The sequence below is a fragment of the Danio rerio genome, chromosome 25 (genome assembly GCF_052040795.2).
Source record: "Danio rerio strain M-AB ecotype USA chromosome 25, GRCz13ab, whole genome shotgun sequence".
NCBI lineage: Eukaryota > Metazoa > Chordata > Actinopteri > Cypriniformes > Danionidae > Danio > Danio rerio.
Window position 1 is genome coordinate 3574826 of NC_141045.1, and position 19538 is coordinate 3594363.

The following is a 19538-nucleotide window of genomic DNA, read 5'->3' on the forward strand; positions in this document are numbered from 1 at the left end:
AAATATTTCGCCAAACAGTCCTTAGGGATGCGGGGACACGCAGTCAGATATTTCGCCAAACAGATCCGCCACTTTTGGCGCTCATAAACAATCATAAAGCTCTCGTGCTGCAGGAATGAGGAGGTCTGCTGAAGGTGCGCAGCTGTCGTGCAGTGAGGGGTTTGCGTCTTTAATAAATTACGGCGGTTACTGCGTTCACTGAACAGTAAGAATGATTAATAAATCCATATGAAACAGTCCCTTAAAAGTCACGTCTCGCTTTCAGTTTCGGGCTTTGGCGCGTTTTGCACTCACACACAAGCGTACCGCGCCAAAGCCCAAGTGATCCGGGCTCAGGCACACCTCTTCCAACCGGGCCAGGGCCGGCCAAGTGAACCGTGCTTGAGCCCGATTCAGCGCACTCACACTTCTCAAACGATCCGGGAAACGGGCCTGGGCACGGTACGGATGGCATAGTGTGTGTAGGCCCTAAAGTAGGTAGAATGCCATAAGTGTGCGTGACATTTACTTTTCTGGTCATTTGAACAGTACCGTGATTCAACACAATCTTACGGCAATTCGTAACTTTTTGATTAAGTGGCCAATTCGTGTGATCTAACTTGTACGATTTTCTCATCACACAATGATGGTTGGGTTTAGGGGTGGGATTGGGTGCCAGGTCTCCTTTTAAAACCATACAATTTCGTATGACTGACTTCGTAATACTTACGTTTTCTTGACAGATCAGTCTTGATTATATTAATAACTGATAAATGTGTCCACTATAAACATGACATGAAGTTTTCATGACATTACATCTCGCTGTTCCTCATGAGTCAAGTTTCACTTATCTCTTATGATAAAAAATGTTTATCCGGTTAGCTGCTAAAATTTAAAAACACTCCCTGTTATTACTGTGCATATGCTGCATGTTAAAATAAATTAAAGGAGAAGCTAACATATCAATATTGATTGAGATCCGCTTCCACCAACCTGATTTGACCAAGTAGGACATTTTCCTGCATTAACATCTGTGTTGATGCTGAACCAACATTCCAATCAGCCAATCAAAATGAAAGGATATGTTTACCATTTATGATAGGCTTACCGTTAGGTTTATGCACTTCTACATGCTTGTTATCCAACTATTATTCCCCTCTGACTTTGAGAATAATTTAGAGTTATGGTTGGGTTTAGGGGTGAAGGTGTGGATTATATTTTTCAACGAAAATGATGTTCCAGGATCGCATTGTACTTGGCAAAGTCATGACATGCAATGCACTACCCAAATGTATTGGAGGGCAAACTAACATCATGGACGCACTGTATGCAAATAACTGATGTAACACTTTTCATGTTGCGGTTTAAATGACTTGTGTGATTGTTGTGTTAAGTGAGCTGAATCTCTGATGCAAGTCATGTGAAACGGCCTTAAAGGGATAGCTCATCTAATTTATTCCCACTCATGTCATTTAAACCCAAGTCAGTCACTTTCTGTTGGAGAGACCAAAGGAATATGAAGAGTGTGTTTGAGAAAACCGATAACCTCAGTTTTTGCAGGTGATGTCTTTAGTACTTGTATGTAAAAACATGCTTTCTCAAAACCACTAAAGCTCTTATTTGTGCAGTTTCAATAATTATTTGCAGCTTTTACTCTTTAATGCATAACATTAAAGCATTGGATCTAAAATGACTTAATGTAGTTATCTTTTTTGTGAATAAAGCTTTACTTTTAGGTGCTTGATTTGTCCATACTCTGTAAAAAACTATTTTTAAGCTAAACCAGTATTACTTCTCAAGTAATCCTGCATCAAATAAGCTGACTTAATCATCAAGTTAGAATTAGTTTAGCATAAAACGTGATTAAGTTACTAAAATATGTTAAAATAACACAAACATACACTCACTGGACACTTTATCAGGTAGACCTTTCTAGTACACTAGTACTTTGTTGGACCCCTTTTGCCTTCAGAACTGCGATAATCCTTTGTGGCATAGATTCAACAAGCTGCTGGAAATATTCCTCAGAGATTTTGCACTATTTAGATCTGATAGCATCATGCAGTTGCTGCACATTCATGATGCCAATCTTTCTTTCCACCTCATCCCAAAGGTGCTCTATCGGATTGAGCCCTGGTGACTGTGGAGGCCTTTTGAGTACAGTGAACTCATTGTCATGTTCAAGAAACCAGTCTGAGATGATTCACGCTTTATGACATGGTGCGTTATCCTGCTGGAAGTAGCCATCAGAAGATGACTGTGGTCATAAAGGGATGGACATGATCAGCAACAATACTCGGGTGACTGTGGCGTTGGCATGATGCTCAGTTGGTAGTAATGGACCTAAAGTGTGCCAAGAAAATCTCCCCCACACCATTACACTACCACCAGCAGCCTGAACCATTGATACAAGGCAGGATGGATCCATGCTTTCATGTTGTTGACGCCAAATTCTGACCCGACCATCCGTATGTGGCAGCAGAAATCAGGACTCATTAGGCCAGACAACGTTTCTCCAATTTTCTAGTGTCCAGTTTTGGTGAGTCTGTGTGAATTGTAGCCTCAGTTTCCTGTTCTTAGCTGACAGGAGCGGCACCCGGTGTGGTCTTCTGCTGCTGTAGCCCATCCGCCTCAAGGTTGGACGTGTTGGGCATTCAGAGATGCTCTTCTGCGTTTGAGTTACTGTTGCCTTTCTATCAGCTGGAACCAGTCTGGCCATTCTCCTCTGACCTCTGGCATCAACAAGGCATTTGCGCCCACAGAACTGCCGCTCACTGGATATTTTCTTTTTTTTAGGTCCATTCTTTGTGAACCCTAGAGATGGTTGTGCATCAAAATCAGCAGTTTCTGAAATACCCAAACCAGTCCGACTTGCACCAACAACCATGCTACGTTCAAAGTCACTTAAATCACCTGTCTTCCCTATTCTGATGCTTGCATTGAACTGCAGCAGATCGTCTTGACCATGTCTACATGCCTAAATGCATTGAAATTGCATTGGCTGATTAGAAATTTGTTAACAAGCAGTTGGACAGGTGTACCTAATAAAGTGGCCGATGAGTGGATGTTGTCATGGCTTTTTTTTATCATGTAATTTTTTACAGTGTACAATGGTATCCAGCATTGTTTGAACTTTATCAACGAAACCACTCATAATGGCTCATTTTTATTCTTTTAACACATCTCAGAGTCACTAAAACCCGGAAGTGTTATTCCTTCTTTACAATTAATTTTATAATCGTAGGTATTTTGGTTAAAGGCTCTCCAAGGTCTTCCTAAGTTTCTCCACACGCCCGAACACGCATGCAATCCCTCCTTTTAAACCCTCAAGCTACGATCTCTCTCTTTTTCATTGTTCTTCCCTCTGTTTTTAACGTTATGATGGATTTATCCACTGGAGAAACAATTTACTTTCCTGCTGCAATTTTGCCATGACGACAGTGATAGATAACAGAGATGTCAGTTTATTAACGGTTCCTGAGTAGTTTATTCCGCTCTCTTTGAGGACAGAGATATGTTTTTTTTTTCTTTTTTTCCCCCCGCCTCCCATCCTGAGAGTTGGAGCATACATTTCTTTAAAGCCGCTCTGAGCGCCTGCTGAGAAGAGATAAAAGCAGCGCGGTGGAAAAGGAGAGTTCGCCTCTAATGGAAGGGGCAGTCACAGACAGGTGCGAATGAGAAATAAAGGATAAAAAACAGAGATGGAGATGAAAACGAAGCCATGGACAGCGAGTTCCTAAGCTTCATGATCCACCCAGCATGGACTCCACCTAGAGATTGTTTTTGATAGAAGATCAGTCCTTTGACCTGCGCCAACAATAAGAAAAGGAAATACAGTTGGACTTTTTAATGGGACCTGGGAGTCTCTTCTGTCCCTGTCCACCCGACTCTGCTTCTTTCCTGTAAGAAATTGAGACAGCACAATGTCTTTTGGGTCTTTTCCAAAGAAGCATCCTTGCATGGATACATTTTTAAAACTCGGGCCATGTCCACATGAACACGGGTATTCTTATATACAAAGTTTTTCCTGCTTTTGTTTTTTAAAAAAAATCTCTGTCCACACGAAAACACAAGAACGCTCTGTGATGCATGTTATCCACTTGTTAGGTGTGACGTCACGCGGAGCAGCTTCCGGGTCCAAGCGCTCTGTTCAACTGAATGGGGAGACTCATGAAATGGTAATAATAAACGTTTACAAAGCGATTTAAGGCTTTCGAAAATCACGATCGCAATATATATGTCCTTGCCTAATATCCAAAGGCCAGAAAGTGATTTATTGTTTTATAAATTGTTAAAATTTTTGTATTTGTTATGCAGCAAGCCCAGAGATTGTTGTATACTCTATGACTTTATGTAAAATTAACTTTAATGTGTTATAGGAATAAAACGTGATCATAAACGAACGATTTCTCAACTCAAATGAAACTACCCGCCATTCATTCGAACAAACAAATCATAAAATCATTTGTTTATTATCACGTTTTAAAAGCAGGTTTTTTCAAGCAAGTCTATAATATTAGCCCCCTTGGACCCGGAAACAGTATACATTAGGGATGGGAAGATTAACCGATATGTATCGATACACGGTCATGCGCGTGCACGATGCGAGTGCATCGGTTGAGCAGCAGAGGATGAATGAAATTTTGGAAGCAAATCGAGATGCATCGGTTTTTGCGAGATGCATCGGTTTTTCCGAGATACAGCTTATATTTTTAATATAGAATGTATTTTTTATTTATTAACAAGTGTTGTTAACCTGTTTTTGGCGCATAATTTAATCGACCTACATAAAGTAAGCCTTAGCAACGGATTTGCGGATGTGCACACACTACAACTCAATGTATCAGGTGTGCGGATGAAGCTAGTGGAGCGCCCTCAGAAAGCGCGAGAAGCAAAACAAACATTTTATTCCCCACTGAGTTTTAAATCTAAAGTATGGCAAGCAACATTATGGATTTAAGGATGGACGACATGACAGGACAGATGCAATCTGCAAAATGTGCCGCGCATCTGTAAAATACGCGGGCAGTCCGACTAATCTGAAGCGGCGCCACGGTGTTGTTGTGAAAGCATCTTCCAGTGTTTCTGCTTCGCCGGCTTTCACACTGCTTCAACCAGCTCCAAAAGTGGTGAGAAAAGCATTGCAAGTTTTTTTTTCCATGCGCAACAGTTCTGCTCGCTCTACGCCAATAACGAATGCTATTGCATTGTTCATCTGCAAAGATATTCAGCCTAGTGTCACGGAGAACGAAGGTTTTAAACACCTCCTCCTGTTAATTTTTATTTAATTATAATAATATTAATAATAATAATGATAAAAATAATTGGGTGTCACGGTGGCACAGTGGGTAGTTTGACCACCTCACAGCAAGAAGATTGCTGGTTTGTTATATTTTTATTAGCCTGTTGTTTACAGTCACAGTGATGTTTCAAAGCAGCATAACACTGCTAGTTCACAACCTTAAGTTTTGAATAATCAGTGGCAAAATATACCTTTGTAAAACTTGTTTTCATAGTTGAAAAGTTAAATCACAATTCTTGTTGTGCAATGCTAAATTTATTTATGTTGAAAGAGTGCAAATATATACATATTTTTTTAATATATATTGCACTTATACATTGTTTATCTTGAAAATACTTAAATAATATGTGCTATAGGTTCTAAAATGTCCCTCTACTGTAAACTGACACTCTGGCTCTGAGAGAAAAGCCAGTTTGTAAAAAAGTCTTGGTTTTGCTTGGTTTATAAATAATCAAACTCATTCAATGGCACAGCATCCTCTTTCACATAATCTCATAAACTTGATCTAATTAGTTAGTGCTGAAATATCGCATCGTATCGTGATATGGGTGTGAATCGTATCGTGTTGCATCGCAATATGTCACAAATGTATCGCTAATATATCGGATCGTATTCTTTGTATCGAGATACGTATCGGATCGGCATTATAGCTTAGATGCCCAACCCTAGTATACATACGTCACAAACACGTCACCAGTTAACAAGCGGATAGGGATGCCGAATCAACAGCTGGCAACAATGACACTGTTATATTTAGTTCACATCAGACGGCAAATTCAGTATATTTTAGTATTTAAATCAATGCAAGCATGAGTACAAGAGGCGGAACAATGCAGAATACGCGGTTCATTTGCCGCAAATGCAGAATTCGCCCCATTCACGTCTTCCCAGCAAAGTTACAGTTAACAAAATTGAAAGGAAAAGAATTAAAGCTAAAATTAAAAGTCCAAAGTCCTCCACTGCAGCTTGGTCCTGCGTTCATTTCAAAGGAGCGCTACCCTGTACTAAAATGGCGGCTGTATTGACGCATTCCTTCCAACAGACAACAACAGGGAAAGCTATGATGTAGTATAAGATCATGCACGCTAGGGCTGCTTGATTTTGGGAAAAATCATAATCACGATTATTTTGGTCATAATTGAAATCACGATTATTCAAAACGATTACTGTTTAAGTCAAAATTATTAGCGCTCCTGAGAATTTTGTAAAAAATAAATATTTCCCAAATGATGTTTAACAGAGCAAGGAATTTTATCAGTATTTCCTCTTATATTTTTTTTCTTCTGGAGAAAGGCTTTTTTATTTTTATTTTGGCTAGAATAAAAGCAGGTTTTTTCAAGCAAGTCTGTAATATTAGCCCTCTTAAGCAATACATTTTTGATTGTCTGCAGAAGAAACTACTGTTATACAATGACCTGCCTAATAACACTAATTAACCTTTTAAATCACACTTTGAATCTGAATGCATGTTTTTTTTAAATATCTTGTCAGATATTATGTGCTCTCGTCATGACAAAGATAAAACAGATCAGTTATTAGAAAAGAGTTATTAAACTTATCATGTTCAGAAATCTTCTTTCCATTAAACAGAATTTGGGGGGAAAGGGTTGCTAATATTCAGGAGGGCTAATAATTCAGACTTCAACTGTATACAAACAGTTATTTTCCACCCTGCAAAGGAAAGAGAAATAAATACAATAGAATAAAATATAAAACAAACTGTGCTTTAAACATCTTCACTTTAAGAAACACTTTACCTACAAAAGTCCTTCAGTCAAGAGCAGAGGCATGTTCTCCATTTGTTGTTTGATTAATAATCATAAAAACAGGCGGCAGAAGGGTTATAGCGCGCTGTCTCTTTAATAGTTTCTCTTTCGCGTCTGTTTTGATTCTCAACTCGTTTGTTTATTACACAAAAATAATCACTAAACCCCGCGTTTCGACAACTATTTGACCATTAAATCGCTCACGCTAAGATGACTTTAGATGTGTGCGCTGACTGCGCTCTGCTCGTCTCAGTGTGCGAGTGAGACCGAATGCTGACTGCATGCTTCAATTCTGTGTGTGCGCGGCACACAATCATGCGGTCTTTCGCGCTTTTAAGATCAACACGTGTACAACTGGAAAGGGGGCGGTATATGATGCAATAATCGTTTATCTCGATTAATGATTTTTCATAATTGTTAGAAGGCGAAATCGAGATCGGATTTTCTATTAATTGCACAGCCCTAATGCACGCTATGTGCTTTATAAGTACTAATAAACACCCAATATCTTAATAATAGACAGGTATTAAGCCATTACCGGGCTCGAAATTTACTTTTTTACTTGGTAGCACCGGTGCTCCCAACTTCAAATATTTAGGAGCACCAAAAAAATTTTAGGAGCACCAGAAAAAATTTAGGAGCACCCACCAAAAATGAATGAGCACCGCTGCAAATAGTTTTTTAAGGGATTTTTTGTATTTTAAAACAACATTAATAGGACTGACAAAAACCAGAAACAACTATAACTAATGCTGTGAAGACATTGATATTTGTGTGCAATAATTCCAAAATGAATGTCTATTAATTAGGCCATAGAATATTAATGATGATAAAAAATGACAATAATAGTAACAATGAATTCCATTTCTCATTATGATACTGCCTTGAATGTGCATGAATGTAGGTTATCTGCTATAAAAAGTCTGTTACTTTATGAAAAATAACTGTATAGTTTGCATCAAACAAAAATGAAGCATTGCAGTAAGAAATATTGATTTTGTACTGCTGTTTATATATGCATGTCAATTTAATAAATAATATTTCTGCTACAAAACAAACAAAAGATTATAATAAATCATTCAATTCAATGATGAAAGCTGCAAAGCAGTCATCAGTAAATAAATCAAAAATAATATACATCTCAAGAAAGAATAGACAAAAGAAAGTAAGTAAAGTCTCACTTCTATCACTCTTTTAAAGTTTTGGTTTCAGTTTGTGTCAATTTAAAGGTTCAGTCTGAGCTGATCTTCATTTTTCTGTGTTAGTGGAAAGCAGGCGAGTCAGCCGACCCAATTTATGAGCAGGCAGAGCAGGATTCTTGCGCTAACAATCGGCGCAATACCGGTCTTCGTTATGAGCCGCAGTTTCAGTGTAAACTTGGTAAAGGCGAGCTTCTTTGGCGATGATATGTACAGTATTAGATTTGACTTTTAGCGGACATTTGCGTGGAACACGCAGTGAATGCAACGCATCGAGATTCAGGCACCTTCTCCAAGAAGCGCGTACTCGATTGATCTCAGCTGGCGGATCATTATTCACCACGTGACGTGTCATGATCACTCTCATCTGCGCCTCAACTTTAGGGGTTTGCAAACCTGTGTGCTTCAAGTTTTTACTCTTCAGCCGTTTGCATTTCCCGTGGTCATAAAAGCTCCTTCCCTGTCATCTGACAGCGGAAAACCTTGAGTGAATGACAGCTAATATAAACCAATATAGCGGCAGGGAAGAGCGATTCAGCACGTTTTCACAAAAAATCAAAACAGGTCGCACTACAACCATTATCTGCAGTCACACTAATGCTCCCAGATATATTATGAGGTCGCATAGATTAATTTTCGGGCGCATATGCGACCAAAATGGTCGTAATTTCGAGCCCTGCATTATATATGCTATACAGCTAACTTTAAGGTCAGTCATCTCCAGCTCTTGTTGTAGTTTCTGCCTAGTGCATTACCTCACTAAACTAATGCATTCTTTTGCCATTCTGAGTCTTAACCGCGCGCAGTCGAGGTGAATTTGCAGTTGTGAAAGTGCCGAGGAAAGCATGTTGTGTCTGCGTGTGTAATTTACTGTTTTCCTTGTTCTGCTCTGAATCAGTTATTTATTTCCTAATGCCTCAGCTGTGTTTTAATTAAGGATGTGTGCTCGCTGCGCTGTTGGAAATTAATTTACATTTGCCTGAAAATAAGAAGTAATCAAAGATTGCTCGGATCAAAACCGCAGAGACGGCAGCACAATTAGGAGAAAAGAAGAAAAAACCTGCAGAGTATTGAACTGATATTCACCATTGACCCAGTTTGTGTTCCTCGGGGACGCTCGGCGCTTCTAGATCCCGTTTAACCTTCTCCAGCTAATGATGGCGGTCAGGTAGGAAGCGCAGACACAGGACGGCCAGAGAAAGTGTGGGTATTATTAACTTTGTTTTATTAGTCGGCTCCCCACGGGCTGGAGCGCTTTGAGGTGCGAGTGTTAATTGGTTGTTGTTTTAAAAGCCTTTGTTCTAAAGAATAACACGGTGCCTTTTTTGGTCTTTGAAGAATGTTGGAGATTCACGGAAGCATCTCTGTTTTAATGCCGATAGCCTGTAGGTCTGATCTCTGGCGATTCTTTCATGACGCCAGCACTAAATATGAGGTAAACAAGGTCTAAAGCATGAACCGCTCTCGCAGAGTTGGTGTTTTTGTGTCTTGGCATTGTTTCTGTCGGCTTATCTCTGACTGCCATTCACTGGCTTGTTGTTTTGCCTCGCAGTGGTTTTTCTTTCTTACAGGTGGATGTTGGCCAGGGTGGTGTGAAGTGTGATGCATAATGATTGATCAGTATACTTCAGTCATGATGATCCATCATACATGAAGCCATTTCAGTATTGTCAGTACTAATTAGGGATGAATGAGTGGCACGGTGGCTTAGTGGTTAGCACTGTGGCCTTAAAGTAAGGAGGTTGCTGGTTCGAGTCCCAGCTGGGTCAGTTGGCATCTCTGGAGTTTGCATGTTCTCCCCATGTTGGCATGGGTTTCCTCTGGGTGCTCCAGTTTCCCCCACAGTCCAAACGCGTGCGCTAGAGGGTTATTGGATTAACTAAATTGGCCTGTGTGTCTGTGTGTACGTGTTTTTGTGACATATCAGGACACAGATCTGTATAATGACATGGGTATGACACAGGTATTACAAAAAGGAGGTGAAATATGAGGACATTTGTGAGTTTAATAAGAGTAAAACTGGACACTAACTCCTGTGATGGTTGGGTAGGGTTGGGTGAAGGCAATATAATATACTGTTTGGACAGTACAAAATGAATGGAAACCTATGTAATGTACCCACTTTTCACAAAAACAAACGTGTGTGTGTGTAAGAGTGTGTAAGAGTGTGTAAGAGTGTGTAAGAGTGTGTAAGAGTTTGTCACAGTGTTTCGGGTTGCAGCTGGAAAGGCATTGGCTTTGGCGACCCCTGATTAATAAGGGACTAAGCTGAAGGAAAATGAACGAATTAGGCATGCACTGAATTTTATTGCAAAGTAAGACTTTAAATATCTAACTTATTTTAAAACGCATAAGGCAGTAAAATAACCAGATTTCATTTATAGGACAGTTTTGCTGAACTTTGCTGCAGTACCATGGCTGTAGCAGGCACAATGATGTTATGGGATGATATTTCAGCAACTAAAAATCTTGCATTATGGAGTTTTTCAGGCGATGTGCAATATCATTGCAGCTGATTATTATGAGAGAATGAGAGCATAGCACCTCATTTTACTGATTCCCCTCCTCACTCGTCTTCCTCCCCGTTTGCTGTTCAATTTCACTTTCAACCCCCGCCCCGGCTATTCACTTTTTCTGCAACAACGCCCCGCTATTCATCCCCCTCTCCGTCCTCCCACCTGCCCCTGCTCTCCATTTTCAAGCATGAAACCTCTACATCCTTGGGTAGCATGCAGGATCTGTTACAATTCACAAATTAAGCACTGGAGCATAGTTCCTAGCCACATTGGGCTATAAGTAATCAACTTTTCAGTTTCTGTCAGTCTTAGTACACAATGTAACTCTAAAAAAATCAAGCTTTAACACTTAAAGCCCTAGAGCTTTTTCTGTGGGACCTGAATGGCCTGCATTATTATAATTTTTTTTTAGCAGTCAACATCGTGTCATATAATTTTTAACAGGAGAATATGACATTTCACACGGGCATATACATGCCTAATATCACCTGCGACTGTTCAATGACAATTTAACAACCATGTCTGATTTGTGCAAATCACGTTGATTCTTTTTAGACAGATCAGTGTTGTCAATGTGATAGTGTGACCTACTCACTATGAAGCCTCTGATTAGTCACATTTCATCACAATATCTTCTTTTTGCCACTTTTTATATGGTACACTTGGGAAAAAAAATGCTGCTTGTTTGTTCAAACTACTTATTTAAAAGATCTGAAGCAACATTCTTAAGGGTTTTTTTTATCTGACAATTTGATTGCTTATGTTCAGTCTACGTAACCAGTTAAACTGTGGACCTGGTACCGGGTCTTTGACGTCATCGACTTTTGCTTTAAGATTTAAAGGGCTAGCATTGCATCCAGACCCGCTTTAGTGGTTTCGTTTGAAAGTGTAGAATCTATATTTTATTCACATATGCATCACTTTGGTTTTTATTTTACTGTACAAAAGTTATTTACACTTAAATACACAGTATTTTGGATACCTGAGCTGGGTATTGAACATTGGTTCATTTTCATATGACACATGTGCAAGTTATAGCTCAAATGAAAGCTCTTGCCGGTGTTCATAGGTTCTAGCATTCTTTTTACTGAATTATATTCATATTCCAAACAGTTGCCCAATGAATCGTAGTGTTTCCATGGCGCAGAGGTGAAAACAATACATTTATGATCAATAAGCAGCCCCAGATAGCTCAGACAGCTGTCATCTCTTACCTTATGCTGTGCGCTTCAGGGCCATTTCTCCTCTGTTTTTGAGCTGATGTGCATAATTAATCCTTTTATATGTCTGACGTGGTCCATACACAGTGAATTATGTTTGATCAAACAAAAGAATAGTGAAATATGTAAACAATGATCGCTCCCTGTGGCTTGTACAGCACCTCTCATCAGCTGGAATACAATAACTTCTGCATAGATTATGGTGGAGACATTTTTCTTTTTTTCATATGATTACAGACATGTGCAGGAACCACCAAAATTAATTACAGCACGCTAGACCACACAGAACCTAAAAGAGACACTTTCAATTTTGAGTTTATAAAAAAAAATAGAAAAAGTGTTTCTTTTTTAGGTGTTTATTATAACACAGATGACATATTCAGATATTTTAAACACTTTCAATAGTGTTTTATGAAAATTCAAAGGGTTTTCTTTAAAATGATACCAAATTTTTGCATTTACACCTCTGCATGTGGATTTGGGAAGCTTCTAAATTTGAGTAGGCAAAATCCAGGCGGAAATCCCCAAATAACAGCAGTTAAACTGGTTAAGTTTGTAAAAACTAATAAGTTAACTTAATTTTTTCATGTTCCCCCAACACAAATCGATTGTGTGGGACCCTGCATTTTTACAGTGTACAGATCGGATCATTCATTCATTTTCTTTTCGGCTTGGTCCCTTGATTAATCTGGGTTCGCCACAGCGGAATAAGCCGCCAACTTATCCAGCATGTTTTTTTTAAGCGGCCGATGCCCTTCCAGCTGCAACCCAACTCTGGGAAACAGATCAGATCAGCAGATCAAAAGTTATTAAACATTTAGCAAGAATAATGTTCATGTATAGATGCAGGAGGCTGTCTTTAAGAGTCTAAATAAGACAATTATTCAAACTCTTTGGCCATTTTCTAGCAAGATACTAATGGTCTAATCTGATTGACTGATCTAACAGTGCTTCCACCAAACCCAAAGATTGCCTTAATGCATTCAAAAATGGTAAAACTCATCTGTTTACCTCTAGGAGAGCTGTAAAATGAGCCTGTTTTGTTTAAGTAGAGTGTTTCTTTAAGTAGTCAGATCCCTGCTTCCCTAATCCGTGGAGATGTACAGACTGTTTGCTATGGTCAGGTTAAATCTCTGCGTGTCCAGTTTGTTCAGCAGGTTGGCTGTGGTGCGTTTGGTCTTTTGTCTGTCAGCTTCTCGCTCTTTGCTGTGGAGATGTTGGGTGTAAACCCGTCCTCCACCACCGCCCCTTTCCTCTTCAAAACACAGGCCCCTAAATCAATGGGAAAAGGCCGGCTTTAAAAGAGCCTGCGCATGTGGGGGTTTCTGTATGTGTACACAGAGCCGAGAAACATCACTCGCTGCCTCTGGAGACGCACAGACTGGAGACTTACTGAAAAATATCTTAGAAGTGTGTATATACAAGACTTGTGTGCTACATGCTGTTATATGATGGCTTTGTGAGAGGCCTATAGTAGAATTTAGACCTTATTTCAGAAATCTTGGCCTTCACTTTCTTTATGCAGTAAAGTTTTAAGCTGTATTTAGAAATCTTGTTCTTCGCTTTATGCAGTAAAGCATGGTACATGTTTTTGCCTTGGGATCAAAATTGAGATTAAAGCCATATTTTTGTGGCATTTGCTTTGGCCCAGCACAACAAAAAACTGTGTTTTTAATTGAAATGAATGGGGGGAAAGTACATGTTTTAGTTTATGTTGTGATATTTATGCTACAGTGTTTATTCAAAGAAAGAAACAGTTGATTATAATGGAAAAAAACTGTAGTAAATATCACTTTTGTTGATGTATTTGTCTATTAGAAAAATGTGAAAAATGTTATTTCAGTGCATTTCTTTCATGAATTTTACATTATTTTAAGACGTATGTTGCCTAAATTAGTGTTTTTTTTTTTTTGTTAAGATGGCTTTTTAAAATAATCGTAAATTATTGATATTCATTTTAAATCTTTAATCATTTTAAAACTTTTTTTATTATAAATGAAGAAATTAATGAATTTTAAAAAATTTTATTTATACGTACAGAAATTATAAATGCACTAAAAATTCATTAGTTTTTTTATTGATATGCGACCGCTAAATTAGATTACAAAATTGATTACATATTATTTATTATTTGTTTTTTATTTCATTTATTTTTAAAGCTCATGTCTAAATTTTAACTTAAATCGTTTGTAATTTTTTCTTATTTAATTTTAGTTATTTTATTTAAATACACCATTATTGGATTTTCTTTTTTGAATTTAAATATTTTTGATACATGAGGTGCCTAAATTAGTGTATTTAGTGTTAAATATGTATTTCTTGTCAACATTGCTGTTTAAAATAATTGTATATTATTGATATTCATTTTATTTATTAGAAAAACTTTTATAAACGAGTTATCAATTTATATATACAGTAATTATAAATGCACTAAAAATAAATAAGTTATTTTTTATGTGAGATGCCTAAATTAGATTACGAAAATTATTACATATGTATTTATAATTATTTTATTTATTTATAAAGCTCATGTCTAAATTGGAATTTGAAATTGTTTATATATTTTTCTTAATTTTCTTATTTTGTTTCATTTAAATTAAACTATTAAAGAATTACAACATTATTAGTTTTATTTTAGTGAATTGTTTTATATTTTTAATACATATGCGGTGCCTAAATTAGTGTATTTAAAAAAAATTGTCAAGATGCCTTTAAAATATATATTATTATAATTGAATATTATTATTAATGGAATTATGTTTTCTTACACTCCTCTGTCTGTCATGTTTGTTGCTCTTGTTCTGTAGGAATGCACACAGTTTTGTTTTTCAGACCAGTATCCACTTATAGCGCATGTGTGTGTTGGTGCAGCTGATGATGATGGACCACACACACACACACACACACTAATACCACCAGAGCAGGTGTTCAGTAAACGTCCCACTTTAAGAGCGTTCAGATCCTCAGCAGGAGTCTTCAGGCCTCCCACACACACACACACACACACACAAACACACACACACAAACACACACACACAAACACACACACACACACACACACACACACACACACACACACACACACGACGTCGCTCATGATTTCAGGACACTCAGATTGCTCCTTTATAGCTCAGGAGACTCAAGCAAACGCTGCTGCTTGATTGCGAGTTGAGATCTATATTGACTGCATCCGCATCTCCCGTTGATTGCCGCAGAAAATTGACTCATCCGTCTTCTTTTTCACTTTATCCTTAATTCAAATGAAAACTTTGCTTACATGAGATGGAAGTGGTTGTGACAGTGATGGGTTGTTTTAAAAGCACAGCCACTAAAGTGAATTGCTTTACAACTCTGCCTACGTAAAAAAAAAAAAAAAAATTATGTTCAACTAACAACTTTGTCTGCTTGCTTTCTACTCGCAACAAAACTGCGCAACACGAGAACGCAATGCTTTCCCAAAGGAATTTCTGCGGTAATGCATAACCAGAAGTTCAGCCACCTAGAAAAGCAGTCCCTCTGCTAAATGGACACTTTACAGCTCAAATAATAAATGGGATTTTGCTGAATTATTAATGCAATTCATGAGCTTGATTTCTGCTTTAAACCCTGTGGAACACTGGCCCGCTCTACTTCCATTATAACTCTGCTTATGTATAATAATAGCAGTATTAATGAAATATTTAGGTGTCATGCGAAACTGTTCAGATATTGACTATGTAGTGTTTCAATATAAACATTTTATTTAATTAAAAAAAGTTTCTTCATGATTAAAGACATTTACATTTACATTTAGTCATTTAGCAGACGCTTTTATCCAAAGCGACTTACAAATGAGGACAAGGAAGCAATTTACACAACTAAGAGCAACAATGAATAAGTACTAAAGGCAAGTTTCAGGTCTGTAAAGTCTAAGAAGGGAAGTGTGAGTAGTTTTTTTTTTTTTTTTGTACAGTTAGTGTGATATTCAAAGAGGCAATTGCAGATTAGGAAGTGAAGTGGAGACTAAATAGTTGAGTTTTTAGTCGTTTCTTGAAAATAGCGAGTGACTCTGCTGTTCTGATGCAGTTAGGGAGTTCATTCCACCAACTGGGCAGATTGAGCGTGAGCGTTCGCGAAAGTGATTTTTTCCCTCTTTGGGATGGAACCACGAGGCGACGTTCATTCACAGAACGCAAGTTTCTGGAGGGCACATAGATCTGCAGAAGTGAGTGCAGATAAGAAGGTGCTAGGCCAGAAGTCACTTTGTAGGCAAACATCAGAGTTTTGAATTTGATGCGAGCAGCAACTGGCAGCCAGTGCAAACGGACTAGCAGCGGAGTGACACGTGCTAGTTTAGGTTCATTGAAGACAACTCGTGCTGCTGCATTCTGGAGCAGTTGAAGAGGCTTGATAGAGTTAGCTGGAAGCCCAGCTAGTAGAGGCATTTGTAACAAACAAGTTCTGTTTATATTTATTTAATCTATAAAACAGTTAAATGTAAGTGCAAGCGTAATGGCAATAATTAAATATTGTGACATTTTCATATATTAAGTACTATATGTATTTTTCACTGTCAGTCTGGTTCTATCTATGGTTCTATGTGTCTGGTTCTTTCTATTTATCGTTCTATCTGTCTACGGTGGTGTCTGGTTCTATCGCTCTAGCTGTATATTATTCTAACTGTCTGGTCCTATCGTCCTTTCTGTCTATTGTTCTATCTGTCTATGCTTCTATCGTTTTATCTATCGTTCCATCAATCTGTCTATGGTGCCATCTATGGTTCTATCGTTCTTTCTGTCTATCGTCCTATCTGTCTATGCGTTTTTTCTGTCAATGGTTCTATCGTTCTATCTGTCTATGGTGCTGTCTGGTACTATCGCTCTTTCTGTCTATTGTTGTATCTGTTTGTTTCTATGGTTCTATTGTTCTATCTGTCTATTGTTCTATCGGTTTATGGTTCTATCTATAGTTCTATCATTCTGTCGTCTGTTTATTATTCCGTTTGGCTATCGTTCTAGCTATTGTTCTATCTGTTTGTTGTTCCATCTATCTATCATTCCATCTGTCTATTGTTTCATCTGTCTTTTGTTCCGTCTATTTTTCTATCTGCCTATTGTTCCATCTGTCTATCATTCTATATATTGTTCCCTCTGTCTTTCGTTCTATCTGTCTATTATTCCATCATTCTATCTATTGTTCCATCTGTCTATCATTCTATATATTGTTCCCTCTGTCTTTCGTTCTATCTGTCTATTATTCCATCATTCTATCTATTGTTCCATCTGTTTATCATTCTATCTATTGTTCCATCTGTCTATCATTCTATCTATTGTTCCAGCTGTCTATCGTTCTATCTGTCTATCATTCTATTTATTGTTCCATCTGTCTATCTTTCTATCCTTCTATCTATTTTTCCATCTGTCGATCGTTCTATTTGTCTATCATTCTGTCTCGTTCTATCGTTCTATCCATTGTTTTATCTGTTTTTTGTTCCAGCTGTATCGTTCCATCTGTCTGTTGTTCCATCTGTCTATCGTTCTATCTATTGTTCTATCAGTTTTTTTGCTCCATCTGTCTATCATTCTATCTGTCTATCCTTCTATCTGTCTATCATTCTATCCATTTTTCCATCTGTCGATCAATCTGTCTATCATTCTGTCTATCGTTCTATCTATTGTTCTGTGTTTTTTGTTCCATCTGTATCGTTCTATCTGTCTATTGTTCCATCTGTCTATCGTTCTATTTGTCTATCCTTCTATTTATTTTTCCATCTTTCAATCAATCTATCCGTCTATCATTCTGTCTATCGTTCCATCTGTCTATCGTTCTGTCTATTGTTCTATCTGTTTTTTGTTCCATCTGTATCGTTCTATCGCTCTTTCGTTCTTTCTATCATTCTATTTATCTTTCTATGATTTCATCTGTCTGGTTCTATCTATCCGTCTATTTGTCTGTCTGTCTATCTATCTATCTATCTATCTATCTATCTATCTATCTATCTATCTATCTATCTATCTATCTATCTATCTATCTATGTCGTTCTTTCTATCAATCCATTCTTCTATTCTTCCACCTATGTCTATTGATCAATCGTTCCATCTATCCATTTCTTTATCCGTCTATCTGTCTCTCCATCCGTCTCTCTCTCTCTCTAAATGTATTGTACATGCTGTGAAATTCCATTTTTGTTTTCTGCACATTTTTTATAATAATAGTAATATTTAAATTTACAATTGTCATAGATCATGTAGTATTTAAATATATTTATTAAAAAGAGTTTGCTCATGATTAAAGAGATTGTTTCAAACATACAATTAATATATTAAAAGCAGTAAAATGTAAAAAGTGCAAGCAGTGAAAGAGCTTTATTCCAGCATGTTTCTTCTCTTCGTGCTGTGTATTCTGCTTCTAGATGGAGTTGAACAGTTTGCTGTGAACATTTACCTAACAAACAGTGAAATGAGACCCATCCGATCCGCCCTTCCCACATTCTCCTGCTCATTCTTCTCTCTTCACCTACAAACCATTAGATTGCTCCTTTCTTTAGTTCATCAAGTCACAGGATCAACTCTAGTTTGCTGGATCTGAGAATGTCTGTCTCTCTCTCTCTTTCTCTCTCTCTCTCCCCCCCTCTCTTTCTCTCTCTTTCTATCTCTATTTCTCTTTATCCTCCTGTTTTCTCCAGCAGTGTGCATTCGCTGGGAAAATAGAGCTGGCTTCAGAGCGCCATGAAGAAGCACTTGAGTGAACAGCAGCTCTGAGAGAGAAAGATGAAGCCAGACTCGTATCTCAGACGTCTGTGTGCGTGTGTGTGTGTGTGTGTGTGTGTCGTTCTGTTTCGCTTGAGATGGACTGACCCTTATTTCAGAGCGCTGTGTCCGTGGCCATGAGCTGAATTCTGATGAGCCGCTTGATGTCGGCGCTCTGGAACGTTCTGTCAGATTCCAGAGTAAATGGATAAAATATTTATCCATTATAAAACGGATGGTTCCGCTTGTAAAGTCTGATAGGAGAAGCCACTTTGAAGCTATTTTGGCAACTGCAAACAACTTGGAGCTGAGCTAAAGGACTGTTTGGTAGAAGATTACCGATGATGATTATAATAATATAATAATAGTAGTAATAGCAATGGCTGTAAATAATAATAATATTTAATATGAGATTTTTCCTATTTATACTTGTAATACTTAGCAATAATAGCAATTATGAAAATTATTAATTATAAAAGTAATGATAAAATAGATTAATAATAATAGCAATTACAATAAATAATAATAAAATAAAAAAAATTAAGATTATTGTTATTTATATTACTAATACTTAATAATATTGCTATAATAAAAATATAATAAATTATAAATAAATTATGATGAAAATAAACAATGATTAATAATATTTTTATTAGTAGTATTAAGTAATAATAATAATAAAAATAAATCATAATAAATAAAAATACATCATAATAATAAAACAATACATCATAATAATAAATTACAAAAATAAAGATTATTGTCATTTTTAATAATAATACTTAATAATAAAATAATAATAACTTATATAATAATAAATTATAATTC

General features: G+C 37.2%; 1 protein-coding gene across 18 annotated transcripts in view; it reads left to right on the forward strand.

The window, feature by feature from the left end:
- The window catches only part of neo1b (neogenin 1b), a 301615-nt gene that overhangs the window by 27516 nt on the left and 254561 nt on the right, over positions 1-19538 (forward strand). The window lies entirely within an intron of this gene.